This window comes from Hemiscyllium ocellatum, chromosome 14, assembly GCF_020745735.1.
Source record: "Hemiscyllium ocellatum isolate sHemOce1 chromosome 14, sHemOce1.pat.X.cur, whole genome shotgun sequence".
NCBI classification, from domain to species: Eukaryota; Metazoa; Chordata; class Chondrichthyes; order Orectolobiformes; family Hemiscylliidae; genus Hemiscyllium; species Hemiscyllium ocellatum.
Window position 1 is genome coordinate 48,547,227 of NC_083414.1, and position 26,356 is coordinate 48,573,582.

The following is a 26,356-nucleotide window of genomic DNA, read 5'->3' on the forward strand; positions in this document are numbered from 1 at the left end:
GTTAGTATTGCTACCTCACAGCATCAGGGACCCAGGTTCAATTCCACCCTCGGGCAACTGTGTGGAGTTTTCACGTTCTTCCTGCTCCTCCCACAATCCAAAGGTGTGCATGCCAGGTGAGTTAGACATGGGAAATAGATGGTTGCAGGGTGGGGGTGTGGGTCTCTGTGAGATGCTCTTCGGAGGACTGGTATGGACTTGGTGGGTTGAATGCCCTACTTCCACAGTCTAGGGATTTTATGAATCTTTGAACGAGTTGAAGTAGTCCCTGGTACCTACCTTTCTCCACGTCCTACTGAGTTAGTTTGAGCCATGATTAGCAACCTCCCGTGATTAAGATGCTACAGAGGAGAGAGATGGAGGGAGAGAAGTGTGATAGATTACATCTGAAAAGTAGCCCTGCAGCTCCACAGAAACAGCTTCATGTGATTCAGAACTCAGGCTTCTCCTCATAGTGGTAGTGTAAGTGGCAATCCAAGAGCTAGGAGTATGGCATCTCAGTTGTTAATGAAAATTGTCAATGTAAGTTTGTCATGCTGTAATTTTACCTATGCAACTATGATGACATTATTGTCCTTTTACCTGTGAGAGGGTGCAATTACAGCATAACATGTTTACACTGGCAGTTATCATTTTAGGTTTGTCTGTAAGAATTTATAATGAAAAGGGCTGGCAGACAGATACTCATGATTTTTAAAGATACACAACATAGCCTTCATGTAGATAGAAAACTTGTGTACTATACATACGTTTGTGCCTGCAATATAATCTGAATGAAACACTTTACACGCAGATAAAATAGAAGTATTAAAGAATTTTATATCCGTAAGAGTATTAGATTAACGTTGGTCAGAAGCATATATTTGTAATACTCGTTATTTGACAATAAATGAGTTATGAGACAGAGCCCAAATTTCTGTTCTACACTGCTTGGAAGCAAAATAATTCAATCCAATGCAAAATGGTTGAGAGTTTGTTATTCATGCATGATGTTGATGCGTGATGGGTGGAAGCAACCGTCTAGGTTCAGGACACAAGGAATCTTGGTTGCATCTCCTCAGTTTTTAGTTTTCACTTCCTTACGAGCCTTCCTTATTTAGTTGTCATTAATTTTCCTTGTACCCGTACTGTCCATATGTCTCAATGATGGTATAGTTGGCTTGTTTAATGTAGACGTATTGCTGTGCTAGTTGCCCTTACATTCACTTCAAAACTTGTATCGGTTTTTGCTTTAACATTTTCTTGATAGTCCGGTCTTGTTTCCTTCATTTGGTATTTGCTTTTGGGCAGCTCAATATTGAGACTGTTTCACTGAAGACTTCATCTAATTTCCATCAGAAGCAGTCAGCAGTGAAAAGAGAACCCCATTGGTAAAGTGAGGCGGGTTTTCAGATCAATGGCTACTTAAGTGTAGAGCCAATATTGCATGGGAGTGCTATAGCTATTAGAATATGAAAACTATCGTCACCAAGGATGACAGCAAAACAGAGATTAGACATCTAAGACTAGAGTGAGGTCATATAGAACAGCCCACCAGCAAAATCACAGTTTGCCATTTGGATAGATGCTGGTGCCAGGCCACTTTGCTCACAGGAACAGGCACTAAACTCATGTACCACAGCAGGGTGCACCTCAAGGCTCTTTGCTTGCTTTATTAGTGCCGACTCACTTCATGCCAATTTAGATGCTCACAGCATCTCTACTTTACCTTACCTTTTTGCGCTCTGCTGAATCATTCAGCACTTTCAGATTCACAGTGATTTATCTTGCCTTGCCTTTTAGTGTAGACACCCAATCAGGCAGCTGACCATGTTTCTCAGCAGTAATCAGTCAAGGGGTGGACTTATTGCTATGCAGCACCATGCTCCATAAATGGCATGCGTTACAACCATTTAGCAAACATAATATGTCAACCAAGTGACTATGTCTCAAAGTCTAAGGAAAATAGTCCGCAGTCAAGTCCAGTCATAAGCCCTGGCACAGCCAACCAAGTGAAGTGTCTGATTGCAGTTCACATTTGAACACTTAAGTCAGTCTCTTGGAGCGGTCAGGGTGAGAGATTCCAAACCACGACAGGGTGAGAATGGGGCCTCTGAGTTTAGGGCAATCAGCGAGGGCCACAGCAGTAAGTCAATTGTGATGAAGTGGTGAAAGGTTAGCCCAGGTTATGGTCATTCAACATCTTGGGCTGTCCTTCCCAGGTGGTGAGAGGCTGGGCCATGGTTAGTCATAGAGGTCTGTTCCCTGAAATTCAAGGGGGAGGGGGGAGGTGTAGTGGTCCACATTTTCAGTACAGAAATGAAAACAGTCAGCTTAGGGAGTGCAAGTAGCATGCTGCAATACAATGGGGGCACCTCCATACAATGGGAGGTAGGTTTGCTAGCACTCTTCGGGGGGGTTGAAATTAATTTGGCAGGGATCCGGACTTGTAGTCAAGCAAGTAGGTTAGCTGTTTTTCAGGATGTCCAAGAATGTAGGGAGGCTGTGGAGAAGGTAGCACTGGCAGGGAATACTTGCAGACACAGAGATGGGTTCAAGTGTGTATACTTCAACACAAGGAGTATCAGTAATAAGGTGGGTGAACTTAAGGCGAGGATCGGTACTTGGGACTACGATGTTGTGGCCATCACAGAAACGTGGATAGAAGAGGGACAGGAATGGTTGTTGGAGGTTCCTGGTTACAGATGTTTCAGTAAGATTAGAGAGGGTGGTAAAAACGGAGAGGGGGGGTATGGTGTTGTTAATTAGAAATGGTATAACGACTTGTGAGGGGTAGGTCTTGCCTTAAAAGTCTTATTGAATTCTTTGAGGAGGTGACCAAGCATGTGGATGAGGGTAGAGCAGTGGATGTAGTGTACATGGATTTTAGTAAAGCATTTGATAAGGTTCCCCATGGTAGGCTTATGCGGAAAGTCAGGAGGCATGGGATAGTGGGAAATTTGGCCAGTTGGATAGAGAACTGGCTAACCTGTCGAAGTCAGAGAGTGGTGGTAGATGGTAAATATTACAATTGAAAATGTGTTGCTGGTTAAAGCACAGCAGGTCAGGCAGCATCCAAGGAATAGGAAATTCGACGTTTTGGGCACAAGCCCTTCAGAATTTCCTATTCCTTGGATGCTGCCTGACCTGCTGTGCTTTAACCAGCAACACATTTTCAACTGTGATCTCCAGCATCTGCAGACCTCATTTTTTACAGGTAAATATTACAAGCCCAGTTACAAGTGGAGTTCCACAGGGATCAGTTCTGGGCCCTCTGCTGTTTGTCATGTTTATTAATGACTTGGAAGAGGGAGTAGAATGGTGGGTCAGTAAATTTGCAGATGATACGAAGATTGGTGGAGTTGCAGATAGTGAGGAGTGCTGTTGTTGGCTGCAAAGGGACTTAGATATGATGCAGAGCTGGGCTGAGGAGTGGCAGATGGAGTTCAACCCTGTCAAGTGTGAGGTTGTCCATTCTGGAAGGACAAATAAGAATGCGGAATACAGGGTTAACGATAGGGTTCTTCGTAAGATGGAGGAGCAGAGGGATCTTGTGATCTATGTTCATAGCTCTTTGAAAGTTGCCACTCAGGTGGATAGAGCTTGTAAGAAGGCCTATCTATGGTGTATTAACGTTCATTAACAGAGGGATTGAATTCAAGAGTCGTGAGGCGATGTTGCAGCTTTGGTAAGGCCACATTTGGAGTACTGTGTGCAGTTCTGGTCACCTCATTTTAGGAAAGATGTGGAAGCTTTGGAGAGGGCACAGAGGAGATTTACTAGGATGTTGCCTGGAATAGAGAATAGGTTGTAGGAGGATAGGTTGAGAGTGCTAGACCTTTTCTCATTGGAACGGCGAAGGATGAGGGGTGACTTGATAGAGGTTTATAAGATGACCAGGGGAATAGATAGAGTAGACAGTCAGAGACTTTTTCCCCGGCTACAACAGAGTGTTACAAGGGGACATAAATTTAAGGTGAAGGGTGCAAGATATAGGGGCGGATGTCAGAGGTAGGTTCTTTACCTAGAGAGTGGTGGTGGCATGGTCTGTGCTGCCTGTGGGAGTGGCAGAGTCATAATCATTGGTGACCTTTAAGCAGCAATTGGGTAGGTACATGGATAGGTGCTTAAGCTAGGACAAATGTTCGGCACAACATCGTGGGCCGAAGGGCCTGTTCGGTGCTGTATTGTTCCATGTTCTATGTTCTAACTCGACAAATAAGGGTGTGAGACAATAGTGCACTGAAGGAGAGAGGTTACTGCGCAAGGTGGAAGGCCGGTGCATCTAACAGTTCACAACTTAATATTGGAAAATAAAGATTTAAACAAAAGACCTTGTTAGCAACAGTGGAATCTCAGAACTGATGAGATAGCTGAAGAATGAAAGGAAGAAAGGACACGAAAGTGTGGTGGGGGGCCAGAATAACCAGGTTAACAGGCTCAGTCTGCAGCTTACTCTGCAAAGCGTGATCTCTGTTGCTTTTCATTTTCATCTGAATTGCAAATCCACAATGGACACGCAGAAGGGTGCTGCCACCACTCCCAGAGTTTTTTAAAATCTGTCTGAGGATGTGATGTGAAAATCTTTGGGAGGCATTGATCATGCAATTACACAGTACGGATTAAATACATCTGTTCTCAAAGATTCCTGCATGTGGACTAGATTCCATGCAGTGACCAACAGTGTGGGATACAAATCATGGCCACAAGCAACTTTTAGTACGTGACTGATCACTAAACTGATTACAATCTTCTCTGTGAAGCAGAAGTGTTACCTGAAGGCCACAGCTCACAAAGGCTCATATGCAGCACAAAGATGCAGAGCTGCTTTTCTTTCCTTGAATTGTAACAATTGCTCTTATATGTAATTCTGCTTTCTTGTGTGATAAGGAGGATGGGGTGAAAGTTTTCGATATTGCTTCTACTATCTCATACTGTATTTGTGCAATATGGCTTATGCAGCATACAACAGAAAAAGCTTTATTGTGTCAAAAGTCCATGTAGAGACAGTTCATGGCCCTCTTTGTCAGAGTCTGCATGATGCACTGCTGAGAGGACTATGGTAAACTGTCATTTATGAGTGATGCAAATGCTGTCTGCTTACATTGCTAAGAACCTGTTCTGTTTCTGATATTTCTCATGTAGGTTCATTGGAACCATGATCAACGGATCCAGCCACAGCAGGGTCATCGTCATTGTGGCAGAAATGGAGCAGGAACAAATGCACCAACAAATCCAGCAGCCACTGCTCAACAACCTCCAATGAAGAGGTTGCAACTGAAGGTGGACGATGTGTAGAATGTTCACAGTCAATATCCTTGATACCATTTCCTCCAGATGGGCAAGGCACGTTGTTGCAACAACAGACTGAGAATGACCCAGGAGGCTACCACACAATTATGCCAGATGCTGCAGCAGGACCCGGGGCCTGAAGGGGGAGCAGAGCTATCTTATCCCAGTGGTCCTCAAGGTGACAGCCGCACTAAATGTTTATGCAACTGGCAAGGATCCACTGGGGACCAACAATCATATGTATTAAGGCTGTTACCAATGCAATTGATGACAGATCATCTCATCTTCCCTTGACGAGGTCAGAGTAGCAGCCTGGGCACATTGGGGTTATGACAACATAGCGGCCTTCCTCTGGATGCACACAGTATAGACTGCAAACACATTGCACTAAGATCATCAATAAAGGGTTAAATTCAATTGATGTGCAAGTCATCTGTGATCATCGCAGAGGCCTGTGCCAGGTATCCTGGAAGCTGCCATGATATGTATATTCTTGACTACTCTCACGTTCTTGCTTCATTTCAAGAGCCTGATGACTACAGGGTTTATTACTGAGAATTAAGGACTACCCTTTACAACCATGGCTGATGACTCCATCACACAAACATCTCAGAAGATTACATGCCTAGATAAAATTAAAGAAAGGGTGGAAGGGAGCCATTGAGGGATTATGAAAATATAATGTCAATTTTAAAATTAAGACATTCTTCACCAGGAGCCATTGTAGATCAGAAAGCATGGGGGAGGGGGAGTGACAGGGACACAAGACCTTCTGTGATTTTCTTGAACTGCTATACTCCATCGGTGCAGTACACCCACAGTGTGCTGGGAAGGGAATCCTGGAATAGTTCAATCATGGCAAGGTAGCTCCAAGTCATAAAGGAATGTGGCTTAGAAGGGAAATTGAAGGTGTTGATGCTCCTGTGTGCCTGCTGAACTTATCCTGCTGTGTAAAAGTGGGTGGGAATTTAGAATATGATTCAATGGATTTCAGTAAGCTTTCTGAAAATTTGGCAACAGAGGAGGAACATAAATAAAAGTTTCTGTTCATCATAAACATAATATGACTTATTTTCCCTATTTGAAATATTTTGTTTTATTAAAGATATCGTAGATATGCAACCTGTTGCTTTACTGCAGACATTAAACAATCACATCCCAAATAATGATAAATGGTAGGTTTGCAAAAATTAGTGTGGAGAACTGGTACAAGTGAGCTCTGTCTTTCCTAAAATTACTCTCCTGAAAGTGCATCCTTATAAAAGCTGTGCATGTATATAAAATCGCGATGAGGTATCTGAATGTACATTTATGCAATTGGCATTTTCACTGGAGCTACAAGAGGAAGACACTGGAGGTTGACAGCATGATCTGCTGGACTTCCTTCAAGAAGGTCCGTATGCGACATGGAGATATGGAAAGAGGGCATACTCTGCAGCTTTGTTTCTTTCTTCACCAGAAAATGTTGAAAAGTAAAAAGAAAACCTCATCCCAGGAGTCAAAGGGTCATATTAAATTCTCAAGCTTTGCCACTGTGGTTTTTAACATTTCAAATTTAAAATAGGGATTGCCTTTTTCCTCCTGTACTGTGACAACATTACAAGAATGGCAGCATTTTTAACAAATGAAATACTACTCTCAATACTAACATTTTTGTGTTGTTTAGTCTTCATTATGCAGTGCAGAGCAAAACCTTGAATATCTATTACAGTAAATAAAACTTTCTGCTTTAATTAGGCATCATCCTCCAACTACATATATCCTAGACTTTCTAACAAATGCTTTACATCTTTATGCTTTGAATGTGTAGGTTCTTCACTATTCCATTTATAATTAGTTAATTACATGTTTGCAAAAAGCTCCATGTGAAATTAACTATTAAAGATGTTTTCCAATCAACCTGATCTGAATACTACTACTCTTCAGGATACATCTCTGGAGCAGGTGGGACTTAAACCTGGGCCTCCTGCTCAAAGGTAGAGCCACCACATAGATGGCTCTTAAGATGATCTTCTGGAATGTTTTTGATACAGATCCACGTACTCAAATTAAATTACAACAAATTTTCTTCTGATTTTAGTCAGGAATATTCTGAATTTTTATCACTGATTTTGTGCAGTAGATATCTAATAAGAAACCAGCAATATTTTAAAGCTTTAAAGGATTTCAGTTGTCAAAGTATTCGAAGGGTTAAATGTAACGTGAAAGATCTGAATAAAGACTTATCAACAGACCAATCATCCAAATGTTATTTGTGCTACCAAACTGCTTACAAGTCATGTCAGACTCATTCATTTATCAATCAGATTTTTGTTGTAACATTTTCATTGCAAGGCAAAACATGAATACAAAAGCAGAAAAAGTGCTGCAATATCTGTTATAGATAACTTAACAATCGGATCCTAGATCAAAGATTTCCAAATAACAGAACTGTGGATGCATTCTACTGTTTGGACTAATGCTACAAATTGTTTAATAAATAAAATGCTCTGTCCACTACTGGTTAGCCATTTGTGCTTCATTGCTGAAGTCATAACTAAAGTTTTAAACCTTATTATTTCTTTACTTATTGACAATACATTTTGACAGTGTAAAGACTTAAAAACTACAACCATTCAATATAAAATGTCTGCCAGTGTCCCAGCAAAGCACTTCTTTATCATAGCAGTTACGATCATTCCCAGCTGAATTTGTTTTAAATCAATGTCTCAGTTGCATTCTTTGTTCATTGTTACTGAAGTATATGTATGAGCCAGAACCTTTAGTAACTTATGTAATCCCCTTATTTAAGCTTTACAGACATAGAGGGGGGTCGAAATAATCAAACCTACTTTCTTACTTAGCAGTGCCTTGCTTTAAACTCCTCAAAACAATAAAGACCAAACAATTAACTCTTTGGAAAAGATGGTGGGTTTAACGACTTTGCATAATGGGAACCCACCTGCTGATCCAGCTCTTTTGGTCATATACTAAACAGTTAGAAAGGGATATCTCAGCTTTCAAACTATATTTTAACTGCTCTAACGGGAAATGAAAGTGAAAAGATTTAAAAGGATCACAGGAGCACAAAGTTAAGGGTAGAAGTTTTAGGTTGCTTTTATTTTTTCTGTTGTCAAATATTAAATTTCCAATTATATTTGTTGAGTTTACCTGTCAGGTGAAAAAATTTAGACTTTTTTTAAAAGCCAGAAAGGACAGCCTATTAAACAAAAAAAAGATGCGTCCTTTGATTAATTAATAATTATGCAGCGATTAAAATGAAAGCTATAAAATAGGGCACTCCATACAAAGAAATAAACAAATCCAGTAAATGTAAATATCATGTCATATTGAATTATCAAACTATTTAAACCCAAAAGAATTACACTGACCCTTAAACAAACTAGAAGAACAAAAGAGAGAAATGTATTACCTGGTTCTATGTGGTATCCAGTGTATTAGCTTTAAGCAGTTGCATCTCAGTGTTAGAAGGCAGATTATTTTGCTCCCATCACAGCAGATTCTTGTCAACTGTATTCACACTAACAGTGTTCTTATGTTTTGCCTAGCCGTAATGGAAGGTTCTGCCCCTGCACCATCTAAACAACTCTGTAGCATTTGCCCAGGAGCAGCTTTTCTCTTTGTCCAGTCCCTGTCTTATAACAGATGTCATCCAAATCTAATCAAGCATAAAATGGTCATAAATATTTCTTTCTGGTAGATTTCACATCTACATTTCATGCAGGGACATGATATTTTCTAATACCTCCAGGGAGCACCTAATGCAAAAAACAGTTACTTACATTCATGACTCATGTTCCTATGGTAATAGAGAAAGCAAGTTCTCAGCTCAAAAATGCAATACAGCACAAGATTGTTGCTTTCCAGGCTTTTATATACAATATATTATCATTTCCAAATAAGCATTACATTATATCGCTTTTGTAAATATAGGCAAAACCAAATAAGAAAATATAACTCGTGATTTATACTTCGATGTTAGTTTATCCAATTTACGTGTTTTTTGGTTGAAACATGACACCAATAGATTTTTTATAAGTTAGTGCTTCATTTTGGTAACTCGGTTCTGCAGGTTTGATTTTAAAAATGCACTTTGTTAGTTTCTCAATTTGTGGATGCAAGTGATGAGTACCGCATTCACAGATGATGGTGATTTTAAAAGCACTTTTAGAAAACATGACACATTAGGACAGGTGGCTAACCCACTGAGTTTTCTTGTCTTCATGGAGGGAAATGCCTCCACTTGATGATCTGGATTGTTTCAGGTACTGACCATGCACTGGATTACGAGTATAAACTATGCCTGATACTTTATGACAAGTGTGCAGTTTTTACATAGTATTTAACACTTACAAGCTCCAAAACCTAGACCAAGTACATATTTTGTCACAATGAAACATCTAAATATTACTAAATTATACACTTTATGGACGTCTACAAACATTGCTATAAATTCTTGGCTGTCCCTTTCTTCCATTTCAGACATAGCGCAATTTAAATACTGTAACATACAAACAACAAAATAACAACTCAATTAATATCTTAGTCCATATCCTAAAAGAGAAGCTTTGAATAATTAATTTTGGCAGTGTTTTGTCTTTATTTATGTATAAGCAAATTGTAAAATAAATCATACGCATGACCTCAGTGCACAGTAATGAACTTCAAATTATAGTTTGGTTTGACTAGTTCAAATGCAAAAGTTTGGAATTCCATTTATTTGGTTCCATCTAATTATTGTTGATTTCTATGTAAGAAATACTTAACATAAACTGAAAATTAAAGTTTTTTTTCTATAATCCTGTTCGCCTTCTATTTCACAAGCAATAAGCCCAGACATTGGATCAAGTGAAAGTAGCTTGAACGTGCACTTAAAGGGTGAGCTTTTCAATGCCAGCATTTGATTCCTCCTAACCAAATTAATCTCATTGGTAAACCACTTGCATCAGATTTTGAGATGCATGTTATATAGACAACAGCGTGCAACACAACTTTTAATTTTGTGAATCCCCAAAGGCTCAAGTGACTGCATCAACTGCAAGGGGAGATGAGTCAAACTTGCCAAGATGGTTTAAATAGACTAGCATATACTTCTCACAGACATTAATTAAAAACTCCCACTGGTCTCTTAAGTTAAAGACTTGACAAACAACAAGTGCTCCAGCTGCATATGAGTGCAAGCCTTGCATTAAGGTTGCTTATGACTGTATAAGACTTGCTTAATTGAAACCTGTAAAAGTTTTGTTTATAACCATTTCTAAAAGCAGTGAGAATAAAATGCCCTTGCAGTTATCAACACTATATCACTGAATAAGACACCAAACTCTCAACTACTAGTTTCCAGTTGTTAAAGCTCAGCTCTCAAAGTATATTTCACACACATTCCTATGGGAACTATATCTGAAGACAAGCTAATGCAAAGGAAAATATATTTCAATAAATAGTCATCATTTCTTTTTGTTAGTACCTTGTGCTCCAGCTCACTGTTCTGTCAGCCATTCCCTTCCAGAGCTCTGAAGTTAAAGTGGTGTCATCCTTAATCCAGACTGTTCATGTACATTATAAATAAGAAATAAAAGTGGCTTTCAGTACACTACTTCTACATTAATGCCTTCCTTCTCTCTTTGTTGCTCCATCTCTAGGTTCTGCTCATTGCCATTTATACTGATGAAGCTTTCTGTCCACAGAATGGGTAAGCAGTTGAACGATATAAAATAGGTAAACAAACAGGCATTTAAGTTGGGCATGGTCTCAGTTGAAATTGACCATTTAATAATCAATGTAACAGACCTATTATTCATTAATTGAGCCACTCCTTATTCACATTTTAGGTGCAAATGAAACCAGTCATGTATGTTATTTGTCCTAACATTTTGAGTTAGAGAATAATTATTTTTCAATTTTCTTTGTGATTCAAATTAATTAAATAGAAAACAAAGTGATCGCTATATTCACTGTGTTATTTTCAAAACACACAATTCATGCTTTTTATACCCAAATGTGACATTATTTACCTCAGAGTATTAAACAATTAAAAATAAAGGAGACAAAACTACAACAATGATGAATTGTTAACATTTTTTTCTGGAAATGTTTACTGTTTATTGGTCTACGAATCTTTCTACCTTGTTTGGAATGCAGATTAAATGATCCCATAAGCTTAGAATGAATTTCTATCTGATGAATCTGTTAAGATGTCTATATGATAACAGAGAAAATAATTCACAAGATGTGAATTTGCATAAGTCATTGTGATATCAGCCAGTATACTCTGCCTTGTTGGAAATTACTCATTCTTCCTTCATACTGCTGTTTGAAAACCAAATTGATCTCACATCTTAAAAACAAAACTTAGGAAACCAAATGCTTTATTCTGAAACACTTCCTTTTTTCACTACTGCGGGAGAACAACATGCCCTTTCATTCTTTCATCATTTGCATGATACATGGATTGAGAATTGCAAACCTCTTCTTAATAAAATTGCTCCAATGAAATTTGACAATAAACTGCATACTTTACATATATCAAATCTTATAACGAAGAGAAAAAATGTATTTTATTTTTAAGACACAAGTAGCAAGTTTGTTCTGTAAACAAAAAGATGCAAGCAGCATCATCAAGATTCAGGTCGGGACATATGTTATTTCTATTGATATTTTCTCTCTGTCTCTATTCTATTTGACATATAATTGCTATTATTTTTTAAACACTTCAATAGCATTAACAACTTCTAACCTTGAATACACATTGATTTTGTTTTGAAACTCAGAAGGTTTCTGCATTTTCACAATAAGTGTACACATACCTAGGAGTAGGAAGCACTGACAATGTCTACACAGTACCTAACATTCCCATTTTTAAAACTTGCAGAAAAAGTTGCCATGGTGAGTACTCTTACCCCTCCAAATAAGGACACAGAAGAAACAAATTAAAAGCAGTGTCATTTTTTTTATTATTAGGCTCTTCTGTCTTTTTCTACATAGAAAGATGCTTGCTAAAAGTAGGTTACAAATTAACTTATTCTGCTGTGCATTTAATGTTTTGTAAGTGTTTAATGTATTTGGTCCCACACATTTCTGTGCTGTGAATGCTTCATTATTGTGCCATACAATTAAACAATCCTGTAGGTGACAGGGATAAATATTGCTGGGTGGCTCAAGGGCAAGCTTTAAGTTATACAGATAACTACCACTACTTCTAACCCATCTGTAGCACTTCCGGGATTTACCACGGCTGTAGAACTTTACATGCATTGGATTAAAAACTGGATAGTTCTGATTCTGGAAGCAGGGATTGTAATGCATAACTGCAAAGGTCTACCTGAGGTGGGAGGCATTGTGGAAACAGGCCGCCTGGCCCAATAAGTACACACTGATCCTCCGAAGAGTAACCCACCCCACTCTGACTAATGCACCTCACACTGTGGACAATTTAGCATGGCCAATTCACCTGGCCTGCACACCTTTGGACTGTGGGAGGAAATCAGAGCATCTGGAGGAAATCTGCACAGACATAGGAAGAATGTAAAAACTCCACACAGTCACCCAAGGCTGGAATTGAACCTGGGATGCTAACACAGGGAGGCAGCAGTGCTAACCACTGAGCCACCGTGCCATCCCACATATAGATGGGAAGTTGTAAGTTTCTATATTCCAGATGATATTGAAGTTCTTTTAAGTATTGTTAGAACTGCAAACATTCAGGCAATTGGAGAATATTCTACCACTTTTAATTTGCAAGTTCTAGACAGTGGACAGGTTTTGTACAATCAGGAAATGAGTCACTTACCATGGAACTTCCAGTCTCTGACCTCCACAGCAACCAAAATAATCTTATGCTAGTACTGTCAAATTTTCAATCAATGGTAACCCACACAATGTTTTTGGTGCAAAATTTGGCAATGATTATTTACACTGAATGTCATGGAAAGGTATTGGACTTAGTAATTTATTGGCGCTTGCATGCTATTTGCCACTAATCAGCTGAAGTCTGAATTAATAGCCTGTTTTTAGTGCAAGTAGGCACAGACTAGTTCACAGCAGTCTTATGAGAAAAGATGCAAACAGGCATATATCCAATGATGAAGCATATTGTCTTTGATCTCGAAATCATATCCACCAGTTCAGACATGCATACTGCACAAATTTTATAGTACAGCGGTGGGAGCGGCACATGGTGAGCCAATGGGAACAAACAAGCCAATAGCCAAGCCAAAGGAAAGGACAGTGTGAGGGCCAGCTCCACAGAATTTGAAATGGAAAGAGTGCGCTGTTGATGAAGTCCCACGTCTCCACGAGTTGCCCAAGTACTCTTTGGCTAATTGTTTACTTTCTGTACATAACTAAAATGAAAAGATTGATCACCCAGGTTCTTGCAATTTTGTTTGGAATATTACCAAACAAAACCCATTCATTGAAGATACACAATTAGTTAATCCACAAAACTTGTAATATGAAAATATAAACACGTACCTTCCTAAATAACACACACACTCTTCCGGTAAAGGGAGAAAAAAACAGATTTCTCTCCGAGGAAATTTATTTTAAAATAAAACTCTTCTCCCCAAGAATGAATATTCTCAAGAAAAAAAAAGAATAAGGCATACAATGTTCCAAACTCTGATGATCAAATGTTCTTGTACGCAATCAAGACATGAATCACATTGTCTCTGGCATCTTGGCAGACACAGTTTGCTCAGGAAATAGAATATTAAAAGTTTTGTCAATCACTCTTCAAAATGAACAATCAGATTTCACCACAAAGGTGCTTCAGATACAAGAGACATAATATGAGCAGCTTGTTCTGTAGCAGACTTGCCTTCACTGAAAATATCTAAACACAGAAGCCAAATCTGCTAACACTATTCAAACAGAAGTCACAAAGCTCAGTTGCAAAACAGACAAGTGTTTTCCGAGAAGTGAGGTCAAGCAATCAAGGCCAGCAATTATCCAAGACAATGTGGTTTCCAAGAAAGGTCTTTTTTTTTTAAGAAAGGTTTCTCATGTGTCTTTTCAGTTACCATTTTTTTTAAAAAAAATCTCTACAATCTTTCAAATTCAAGCCCATGAGAATAATTAAATAAGAAGCATCTACATAGGTGACAGATGACTTCTTCTGCAAAGGACTCAGATAAGGACTTTGGTGGGGGAGCTTACAGGAGAAGGCAGATGGCCATGCATGCAAAAAAATCCCTTCTGCATTTGAAGTTCTCAAACAGAGCCTGTCATCACCGTCAACAAATAAGGTGGAGCTCTGCTCTAAATTGGCACAGGCCTCTGTCAAAACTTGAAAGCCTATCCTTTCCAGAAAGAAGTCATGACCAACTAAAGACCCATTCATTATGTCAAGCCAGCTGGTCAACATACCAGTTTTCAATGCAGCACAGGCTGAAACCACCCAACATCTCAGCAATGCATTTTAAGTCAGACCCAGTTTACAGATTCCATGATTGTTACCATGAAAGTTCAGCTTTACAGTGCCTCCAGGCATACTACAGTCTCTGACCGCTTCCATCATGGTTACAGATACCAGTATTTAGGGTAATACAGGCTGTCTATCAAATATTCTGCCAAAAGATAACCAGGTTTTTGGAGGTGCCACCATATAGGATTCCATGGAGCATGGAGTTGTAGCCCTCTCTCGGGAAGACAGCTTTCAGAATTCCATCACTACATACCATCAGCATTGCTGTTAATGCTTCTCAGTTGGCCAATACAAGCTGCTGCTTAGGTAACACAGCCAAAGCCAAGTCCTCGAACATCAAAGCTGCTTGAGGACATTTTGCAAGGTCATCTGGAACCTCCCCCCAAAAAGGTTAGCAGCTTTCTGCTAGTCATACTGCAGCCACTGCATATGGACACGAGGCCAAGTATGACATGCATTTGCAAGACAGGGACTAAGAGTTTGCACCAGGGTAAATAATTTAGTTCTGCACATTTTGTTGGAAGGTTTCTTTGTTTTATATTAGATTCCCTACAGTGTGGAAACAGGCCCTTTGGCCCAACCAGTCCACAACGACCCTCCAAAGAGTAACCCACCCAGACTCATTTCCCTCTGACTAATGCTCCTAGCATTATGAGCAATTTAGCATGGCCAATTTGCCTAACCTGCACATCATTGGACTGTGGGAGGAAACCCATGCAGACATGGGGAGAATGTGCAAACTCCACATAGACAGTTACCCGAGGCTGGAATCGAACCTGGGAACCTGGTGCTGTGAGGCAGCAGTGCTAACCACTGAGCCACCATAACTGGTGGTTAAAATTATTAGCTTTCTAGAAACACACTTAATTTCAGGATTCTGCCAAGAAGAATTTATAATGGCCTACAGAAGAGTTCAAAGTTTGGGAGAAGATTTGTAGCTCGGGTGCTCGTTGTTGTGATTCTGTTCGCCGAGCTGGGAATTTGTGTTGCAGACATTTCAGCCCCTGTGTAGGTGACATCCTTAGTGCTTGGGAGCCTCCTGTGAAGTGCTTCTGTGATCCTTCATCCAGCATTTATAGTGGTTTGTCTCTGCCCCTTCCGGTTGTCAGTTCCAGCTGTCTGCTGCAGTGGTCGGTATATTGGGTCCAGGTCGATGTGCTTGTTGATTGAATCAGTGGATGAGTGCCATGCCTCTAGGAATTCCCTGGCTGTTCTCAGTTTGGCTTATCCTATAATAGTAGTGTTGTCCCAGTCGAACTCATGTTGCTTGTCATCTGAGTGAGTGGTTACAAAGGATAGCTGGTCATGTCGTTTCGTAGCTAGTTGGTGTTCATGGATGCGGATTGTTAGCTGTCTTCCTGTTTGTCCTATGTAGTGTTTTGTGCAGTCCTTGCATGGGATTTTGTACACTACATTGGTTTTGCTCATGCTGGGTATCGGGTCCTTCATTCTGGTGAGTTGTTTTCTGAGAGTGGCTGTTGGTTTGTGTGCTGTTATGAGTCCTAGTGGTCGCAGTAGTCTGGCTGTCAGTTCGGAAATGCTCTTGATGTATGGTAGTGTGGCTAGTCCTTTGGGTTGCGGCATGTCCTCGTTACGTTATCTTTCCCTTAGGCATCTGTTGATGAAATTGCGGGGGTATCCGTTTTCGGCGAATACATTGTAGAGGTGTTCTTCTTCCTCTTTTTGCAGTTCCGATGTGCTGCAGTGTGTTGTGGCCCTTTTGAACAGTGTCTTGATGCAACTTCTTTTGTGTGTGTTGGGGTGGTTGCTTTCGTAGTTTAGGACTTGGTCTGTGCGTGTGGCTTCCAACAGAAGAGTGTTGGAAAAGTGGAAAACTGTGGAACAGCGGTGATGTGGGGATATTTTCTTTGAGAAACTAGAGTTTAATGAGCTGCACACAGACAGCCTGTCTGGATTGATAATTGCCCTGAATGTGTCCTTCCTCCTCTTCAGGTGCTCACCGAAGGCCTGATGCCAAGGGTTGTACACTCATAAGAACTCATTTCTGTAGCAAGCATTCTGACCCCCACTTTCACAAGAGCTCCTCCAAGACCAGTGTGTAACCCACCACAGGTGACCACAGTCAGATTAGTTAAACTTAACTCATTAGCTTGGAGTCAGCCCCTTCTCTGGTGATTAAGAATTGGGGCTGATTCCTCTGCTCTCTACCTTTGCTTCTGAAACAGAAAGCCAAAATTTGGTGATTTTAAGTGTTGCTGCTTTGTCACTTCTTATTTAAATGGTCATTTCTATTAATTACTCATTTAAATTATCAATTTATTTACTGCTTTTATTTGTGATGAAGTTCATGTTTACTGTTGTGGCTACCCATATCCTTCTGAAATTTGCTCATGTTCCCTACCACCCAGAGAAAGAGGAAAACTGAAATTTGTTTCCTCCTTCATCAAAAAGCCAGGTCACCCCTGGTTTATTCCAAGAAGTTCTTAGTGGCAACAGGGCTGTTACTATCTCAGCACTGTATACTTACAGTGAAGTTACCAAGGGGAGATATGAGACAGGCATGTAGCAGGAGGTGGGGTTTAATTGAGTGGTTCTATAAAATTCACAAGCTGACAATAGTAAAATAATTGAATTGGCCTCCATCTGCCTGTCGGATTCTTTAATTCTATAAAATGTTGGGGTGTGGTCAAAGGCATGCTTCCATCCACTGACTCCATCTATACCTCCTACTACTTTGGGAAAGCAACCAAAATAATCAAAGACCCTTTCTACCCCAGTTGTATTCTTCTGTCAGGCAGAAGATACGAACGTTTGAACACACACACAAATGGATCCAAGGACAGCTTTTCCCCCCTGTTTTCAGAATTTTGAACGGACCTTCTCAAATGTCAATACTGATCTCTCTCTCTCTGAAGTTATAACACTGTATTCTGCACCCAGTTCTGCTACCCTAATACATTTTTTATGGTATGATCTGCCTGTGTAGCATGCAAAACCAACACTTTTCAATGTATCTTGGTACATGTGACAACAATAAATCAAATCAAATCAAATTGAAATATCTTAAGAAATCATAGACACACAATAAGTGATTTTCTCCATTAATGAACAGAATATCTTGAACATCATGTAGGAATATTCTGCCTCTGACCTTTGCTGTGAGGTTTTATATCTCTAAAGCATTCCAACTACAACATCCTCAGTTCAGATGCGCCACAAGAAAAAATGTGTTTTTTTTCTACTAAGGTACTGAGTCTTTAACAAATGTCCAAAACCGTTGTTTTTTAAATTAAGTTCTTGTTTCCTTTGACTGATTACATTACTATTATCCAGAAATAAAACCAATGGAAATTTTGAGTTAGATTCAGCAGTTGAGTACTGTTCACAAAATTACCAGGTGCTGGACAGAGCTAACGCAGAAGTTGAATGCACTTGAAATATGAGGGTAAGAATGATGACAAAGTTAATGAAAGCACTGCTCTAAGGACGTGTCTATAAATACAACTGGACACGTTGAGGAATTCCATTATGATTATTTTCAAGAATCTTCAGACAATGCCAAATTACTATAAATAAAATCTGATTCCAGAGTGGCAATTTTTTCTAAAATTTAGTAGTGAATGCAATAATGTTGTAGGGAATTGGCAAAATTTAAAATTCCTCAAAAGCTTCTTGATAAATCACTCAAGCACTTCATTTAACATTATTGTTGTGTATTTCTGCATGGACACTACTTACTTGCAGATGGGAGCAGTCCTAGGGGAAATGTCATTTTTTTTGATTAATTACTTGTTAAAGAACACTAAAAAAACTTGCATACGCTTTCCATCATCGCCTTCTCAATAGATCCAGAAGTCTGCAATGTCATCATCCATTGCTAAAAGAGTAAGTGATAGAATGCTTATAGACCCTCACAACTGGTCTATGCAAAGAGAGTTTTCTGCCAGATTTTTGAATGAAATAGATAAACCAGGTGGTCTGCAATGATCTGAGCAAGGCAACAAAAAGCACTGATTGTGTAAACAGCAAGACACAATGGAACAACCCACAAATGTAACCAATTATGGCCAACACAGTATCATTCTTTGGAAATATTACTTGAAAAGGCTGGAATGAATAGTAGATTTTGGACTCACTGCCCTGCTAATATGAAAAATTGGTGGAGAATTCCTAGAACAGAACGAATCGGAAATATTTTAGTCAAAATATTTCTCGCTGTGAAAAGAGCTCAACAAGCCACACAATACTGAACAAACATACAAAAGCATTCCCTCAGCATGTCATTCACTGGCAGCTGTTCCCCGGCACCTGGATAATGTTTATACTTCATAACTTCAAGCTCCACATACTTATGGATAATGACAATAAATGGGAAAGCTTTAAAATGGAAAATGGGCTCCTTCAACTCAGTTTACATTTGTTCTGCACAACAACTATCGCCACCAGCATCTTCTATCAACTTGTTGAAAACCCTTTACAAAAACAAATTTATGATTCATTTCTTGGAACATGTTTGCATTCTACTTTTGTTTATAACAAGAGCTTTCAGTAACTATACAAAGGTAATTTTACGCGTCCTAGCCTGGATGTTTTTCCAATAACAGCAGATTGCAAATATGAGAGTGTACTGCTGGCATTTTTTTTTCAATCAATATAATTAACCTCCAACTGTGCTCAATTATTTTTCCTGCATATTCTACATAATTTCAAAATTTTCTGTGCATTCAGCATTTTAAAAAATTTATTCAACAGTTTTATGGACCCTGCCAACATTCCTGCAGTATTACTGAAGAATGCACTTCTCACCTAGCAGCGCTGGTAAACAAGTTTTTCTAGCACAGTGACAACACTGGAAACCAGTCAATAAAGTTAAAACTTTCCCAGCTACCCTCTGTCCATTACAGGCAAGGCAAATATAATCTGGTCAATTATCATCCCATCAGTCTGCTCTCAATCAGCAACATGATGGAAGGTGTCAAAAATAATACTATCTAGTGATATTTCCTCAGCATTAGCCAGCTGATGGATGCTCAGTTCAGGTTCCGAAAGGCCATTCTCCTTCTTAGCCATAATCCAAACACGGGATAAAGGAACTGAATTAAACAGGTGAAGTGCAAGTGGGTATCCTTGACATCAAAATAATGTTTGACTAAGTGTGGCATCAAGGAACCCTAGCAAAATTGAACTCAATATGAATTAGAGGAAAGATATCCCTCTGATTAGAGTCATATCTAAAAAGAGAAAGATGGCGGTGGTTGGCACAGGAAATCATTTCAACATCAAGGCAATGCTGCATGAGTTCCAGGGGGCGGTATCTTATGCACAACTATTTTCAGCTGTCCCATCAAATGATCAGAAAGTGATTTGTGCTAAGAGTTGCATAATGTTCAGCACCATTCACAACTTCTGCAGTTCGGAAGCAGTTCATGTTTATAGTACCAAGTTGAAGGCTTGGACTGATGGTGGCAAGTAACATTAACACCATTTCCAACAAGAGAGAGTCAAAACCTCCCCCTTTGAAATTCAATGCACATCACTGCATTCCCTGTCAACATCATGGGGATTACTATTGACCAGAAAATTAACAGAACCTGCCACATGAAATACTACAACTACAAGAGCAGGTCAAGACAATGAGATTTCTCTGACAATTTAGTTACCTCATGACTCCTCAAAGCCTGTCCACTAACTAGTCTGGAATGTGATGTAACACCCTCCATTTCCATGGATAAATGTAACTTTTGACACACTTGATAGTTGATTGTGGCAGGTCGATCGACAGTTCCAATGAGCTTGGCAATTAATGAGTTTGTGTACCTTTTAAAAATGCATGTTCATGCATATTTCTAATCCCAAGGGGCACTGATTTTTTTCTAAAGATTATCTAACCTTTCCCATTGACATCCTGAGTCAATAGTCAATATCCAAGATGATAGAAATGCACAAAGTTATGACCTGCTCTTACCAGATCTATTCTATCTTGTACATTATGAATATCACAAGTTTAGGCCAACAAAATTGACAAGAAGTCAGGGATACTTATAGTTTAAGTGGTTTAAATGGACATCTGCCTCCAATATGTAAATCCCAACCCATACCCATTTCCCCCTACGCAGAGAAATGTCTGAGGGCAGAACTTAAAATTTCCAAGTTAATCCTATCATTTTCACAATGATTGATGCTCTGTATCATCATGAAAATCTAGACAACTGTCTTTCGGATGACAAGGATATGACTAAATTTTCTCACTGCCTAATAATGTTAACATACCACTGGTTTGAATTCTTCTTTGTATTTCTGGTTGTTTCCATCTCTAACAAACTCTAGCCACAGCTGCAAAGTCCAAAATATGCTGGACCCTGAGCACAGGTTCTGACTTGTTATTATTAATTTTTTTTTGCACTTACATTGCCCATCATGTCCCTTACTTTACTCCACCATTGCAAAAATCTTACAAATTTGTTTTGTGATTTCAAGGCTCAACTTCTCTAATGCTGTTCTTGCTGGCTTTCTCTCAGCCATAGAACAAAATCCATGTGGACATTTGTGTGACACACTCCCCTGCATAAAATTTCCTTATTCCCGTTATCCCCAAAGAACCTATTTCCAAATCTTTCTCACCTTCAGCTCACTCCATCACCCCACCAGACCTCATCTTCTTGATCTCCCCAACCTCCATATACACAAGATCCTCCCTTCTCCACAACCAGCGTATTCCTCTCCTTTGACTCTTGGAGTCAATGGAAATCATTCTGACATTTTACTGTGCCGCCTTTTGGATGCGATATTAAACAAGTATCAGTTGCTTGTTTGTGGTTCTTAACAATATTCAAGGAGAACCTGATCAACATCTTCCTCTGTACTAACTCCACTGAAGGCAAGTAATCTTCTCTTTTATCTCATTTTCTAAAGTGGGACCATGTCAATTGTAAAATGGTTGCCACTCCTGTCTACAAAACAAAAGCAAATATAATTCAGAAGCAGTTTGTTTCTGCTTTATTCAGATTTCTTAAGTTTCTGCATAAAGCAAAGCTCTGCATTCCTTTCTTTTTTTGCCTCCACATTTTTAAATTTGTCCCTCAAATACCTTCACTTTAAATTTGCACCCTGCTTTCTTGAGGCACCTAAAAGTCCTTATATTCAATTGTCATTCTGTGCTCTCTCCTGAGTTGCCCCTCCAGCCCTATGCTTTCATTTCCCCTCTCTCATCGTGAACTTTTAATCGCCATTCTGTTCAGTACTTAGGTATATATCTCTGTGCCTAGAGAATTCTTAGTTATTTTTGCCAAATGCTTTTGTTTATGCAGTATTGTTTTGCTGAGGTGTCCTATGGAATATTGTAAAAAGCACAACCAAAGTGTTTGACTGTTCCCATTCTGAACAAAAACTCTTCAACTTTAACCAAATTCTATTGCCTATTTCCCACTATTTTACACCCTACATGAGGAAGTGATGTGCTCCCCCACCATTCCCTCCACAACAAAACTCTCAATAGCCCCCATTCTCTCAGATTAACCTAGACTAAATCAAATTAATTAGGAAACCATAACTTGTTAAACTAGACGAAATGAGGCAGGAGTAGTGGCCAATTCCGATGAAAGGCTGTCACTGAACAAAATGATAAAATAAACCCATTAAGAATACAAATGAATTGAAAGATTTACTCCAAACAACTAATAATCCTGTAAAACACTAGCCAAGCATCCTGCTGCTATTTTATTCAGTTCATATGAGAGCAGCATACAGCCCAAGCGCACTGGCACTTCTCCGCGTATTTAACTCCTGACAGGCTGTATCACAGAAACAGCAGAGGTGAGGTGCATCCCTACAGGAGGAGAAGAACAACACCCTGCATTCTCACAGTGCGCAACACATATTAAAACATGAGCTTGAACTTCACCGAGAGTAAATAATTATGTAAGAAAGAGGTTGGGAAATAAACTAAGCTAAGAGAGATCAATAGCAAGACGCTGCAGTTTATGAAAGAATGTTTAAGAGCATGGTATCAACGTAACTGAAGAGTAAGTCATGAAAGGTGAGTTTAGCAAAAGAAACAAAATAGGAAAAAGAGATACTATGGCATGGCAAGATAATAATAAGACAGAAGAAATAGGCCATTCAGCCCATCACTCAATGAAGTCACAGTTGATTTATTAACACTCACCTCCACTTTCCTGCCTTTTCCCCATAGTCCTTGATTCCTTTACTGATTCAACATCTGAGCTAGAATAAATTGCAGAGGAAGGATGGGAAGGACTGTGAAGGTATAGGCCAGCATTTAAAATTCATTGTAGTAGGTGAAAAGAAGCCAACTAAGGTCTGCAAGGGTAAGTATGACAGAAGGGCGCAGCAGGTCAGGCAGCATCCAAGGAGCAGGAGAATCGACGTTTTGGGCATGAGCCCTTTTCAGGAAGTGAATCTGTAGTCCTCACTTTCTCCTAAGTATGACAGAAGACTGTGCCTCAGAAAATGCTGGGGCATATTAACTGTTTTGAATTGCTCTGATTGGACTAAAAGAAAATAAATGCAGAAATGAGAACAAAGCTGAATGCTCGCAACATTCAAAAAATCTTAGAAACAAATCAAAAGTAAGACATAAAAATTCAGCTGATGAGGATGGAGGAAAACAGTGGGTACTTCAAAGAAGATAATAGCCATTAGTTTTGAATGCTGGGGAGATGTATAAGCAGAGCGCTTTTAACACTATGAACAAGAATTGGACCAAGGAGCTGACCTCATAATTCTCAACTCCACTTTCCTGCATTTTCTCTATAATCCTTGATTTCCTTCCTAATTAAAAATCTGTCTATCTTTGCATCAAACATACTTAACAACCCAGTTTTGAGAGCCCTTTGCAATGACAAATTACACAGATTCACTTATCTCAGAGAGAAGAAACTTCTTTTCATCTCTGTCCTATGTATGTGACCTTATATTAGGTTATGTCCTTTGGTCCTAGACACTCTCATAAGGGGAAACAGCCTTTCTGTATCCACCCGGCCACTTTCCCTAAAAATCTCCTTTGTTTCAATAACATTGTCTCTCAATCTTCTAAATTCCAAGAAGTACAGCCCCAGACTCTGATCATAAGAGTGGCATCATGATGGAGGCAAGCCTAGTAATTATGAGAATGAGAAAGAAGGGGTGGAATTAGGTCCCTAAACTTGAGTTCCTCTAAAGTTATGTTGTTAGCACCCTTCTGTTTTACATCAGCCATGTCTACTGTCTACAAAGACTCCTAGATTAGCAGCATCTCAACTTTAAAATTCAAATCTCTTTCGGTAAAATTCTCTGCAGTCCTCCAATTTCAGCCACATATGTAACTTCAAATTCCCTCTGGCATCATTGGTAGCTGTGCTTTCAATTCTCCAGGCCCTTAACTCTGGAATTCCTTTCCTAAATCCCTCTGCCTCTAAAATCCCTCATCAAAACTTTGCTCTCTGAGTAAGCTTTTGGAAACTTGTCTTAATACCTCCTTCTTTTGGTTGATGCGAATACCTGTTGACAGTCTGATTACAGTCGTATGAAGTGTACATTTTAGTAATTGTATGTTAATTATATTTAATTTTATATAGGTGGAATTCATGTCTGCCTCTGTACAGTATATAGATCCAGATTGCAACTGCAATTGATGGCTAAGGAGATGGATGTTGGTCGCATATACTCCAGTAGACAGATCCTTATAAATGGTATTAAAATATTGGTTCCAGCTTTATTCTTAACCAGTTGGTTTTCTTATTATAACAACCTTCATTATAGTTATCCAGTGCCCCAAGGTGCGACTGGACTATAAATGCACATTACTTAGGAGAAAGAGGCAGCTGAGTAAGAAGTAAAATGTAAAGAAATAAGGGAAATAAAAATAAAATACACAATTGTTCTGGTATTCAATATTTGATTTTGGTTTCCTTGTATTTCACCTTTTTCTGTTTCTTTAAGTCTCTCATGTGGTTTGACTCGTGCCTTTGACTTCAAGTACTTGCAGGAGACTGAAATTCTTTCGTAACATTAGCAATTTTCATTGGGGTTATCGCTAATAAGAGAAGCTCAAACCACCACAAGGATCAATAGAAACCTAAGGATTATATTAAAACCCATTTCAAGAGTATGGACATTCTAGATAGGCAACCATACTCAACAAACTCAAAATATGTGATGAAACAGTCTGGTTAAACAACACACACAGACTGGAAGTAGATGGATTTTACCTTCAATACAATACTGCACATTAATTTATGGTATTTTTACAGAGCATGTATGATTTGAGATTTGAGAGTAGGCTATCAGTTTCACTCACCAAGTGCATTCAAGAATCAGCAAACTAAGGCATAAAACATAGCCTGAAGCAAAATGTGCAGATATTGCAGAAAAGGATTCACATGACCAAACAATGAAGCTATGAAAGAAATTATCAACAGAGAAAGAGAGATTAACTCAATAAAGGCTACAAGAAAGCATGTAGATGAGCAGAAGATTCTATGAAAACTAGATCTAAAAGACACACGACAAACATGAGAAAGAGTATCTGAGAAAATACTTGCAAATATAACAGAATTAAAAGTAGAAACAGAATGTCTTACCAAACATTGAGAAAAGTGATTGAAAAAGTGAAAACATATGACAAAGAAAGATTACATAGAGAGCTCGTAAAGTACATCACTCTGAGAGAGAATATGCTTATAAATATAAAAATGGTTATGAAGGCTACAATATATTGTTATTAGAGAACCTGAGTTCTAAAGTTGACATAAATATGTTTTTGGTTTCAGAAGTCTGGAAAGATGACCTTTTTTAAAGGGGTCAAAAACTCACTTTTTAGCAGTAAGTCAAATTGCTTTGCCAAGAAATCATCTGACTCAAACCAAATAAATAGGCAAGCTCCCTGTTGAGATAATGGTTCAAGAGTTACCAAATTAAGATTAAGGCCAGCAACAGGTTGTGTTCAGAAAAAAAGATTCTTACTAGCATGCTATTTAACCATCTAAAAGTAGTCAATGTAGTTGGGAAAATTCCTTTCTATTTTTTCGAGGTCAATGAGGAAAATCAGTGAGTTAGCTTCTCAAGGAAGAGATAGCAATGAAGTGAGTCACATTTAATTAACGTGCAAAATTACACTGAAAGAACATCATTCATACTCTGGCCAACTGAGTACTAAAACTTAGAATGAAAAATAGAAGTGATATTTCATCAGGATTAAATGTCTGTTGAGGATATTGCTTGGGAAAGACTAAATCTTTTTTTACGCTTTTTGGGATAAGTTTTTCCTAAATTGTCTAGTTTCCTTTTTTTTGGAATAAACTTACATTATTTTGTTAGAAGTACACTGGCAGCCTCTTCTTAATATATACAATGACTGACTACCGCCATAAACAAATAGCAACAATAAAACTAATGACCTATCAAGCTATATTTCACACTGGGATCTGATTTGTCTGGTATTACCATTAACTGGGATCACAACAATGTGCCACAAGAAAGGAAAGCTATGGGTTTGCAGGAGAAGAATACAGAAGAAAAATAAGAAAGACTGTCAGTGTAGAGACTGGAGCATCAATTGAGCAACTAAAAAATGTAGAGGCATGGTGACTCAGTGGTTAGCACTGCTGCCTCAACAGCACCAGGGACCAGATTCGATTCCATCCTCGAGCAACTGCCTGTGTGGAGTTTGCACTTTCTCCCTGTGTCTGCGTGGGTTTCCCC

At 39.0% G+C, this 26,356-nt stretch overlaps 1 protein-coding gene across 12 annotated transcripts in view; it reads right to left on the reverse strand.

The window, feature by feature from the left end:
- Positions 1 to 26,356, reverse strand: part of foxp1b (forkhead box P1b) — a 489,011-nt gene that overhangs the window by 245,961 nt on the left and 216,694 nt on the right. Inside the window, exon 1 of one of the 12 annotated variants that reach the window (XM_060835709.1) lies at positions 10,739 to 10,760. The exons of the other annotated variants lie outside the window; for them this stretch is intronic. The gene's annotated coding sequence lies outside the window, so the exon portion shown is untranslated. Of the gene's footprint in view, positions 1 to 10,738; positions 10,761 to 26,356 lie in introns of those variants that run through there. 12 annotated transcript variants of the gene reach the window in all.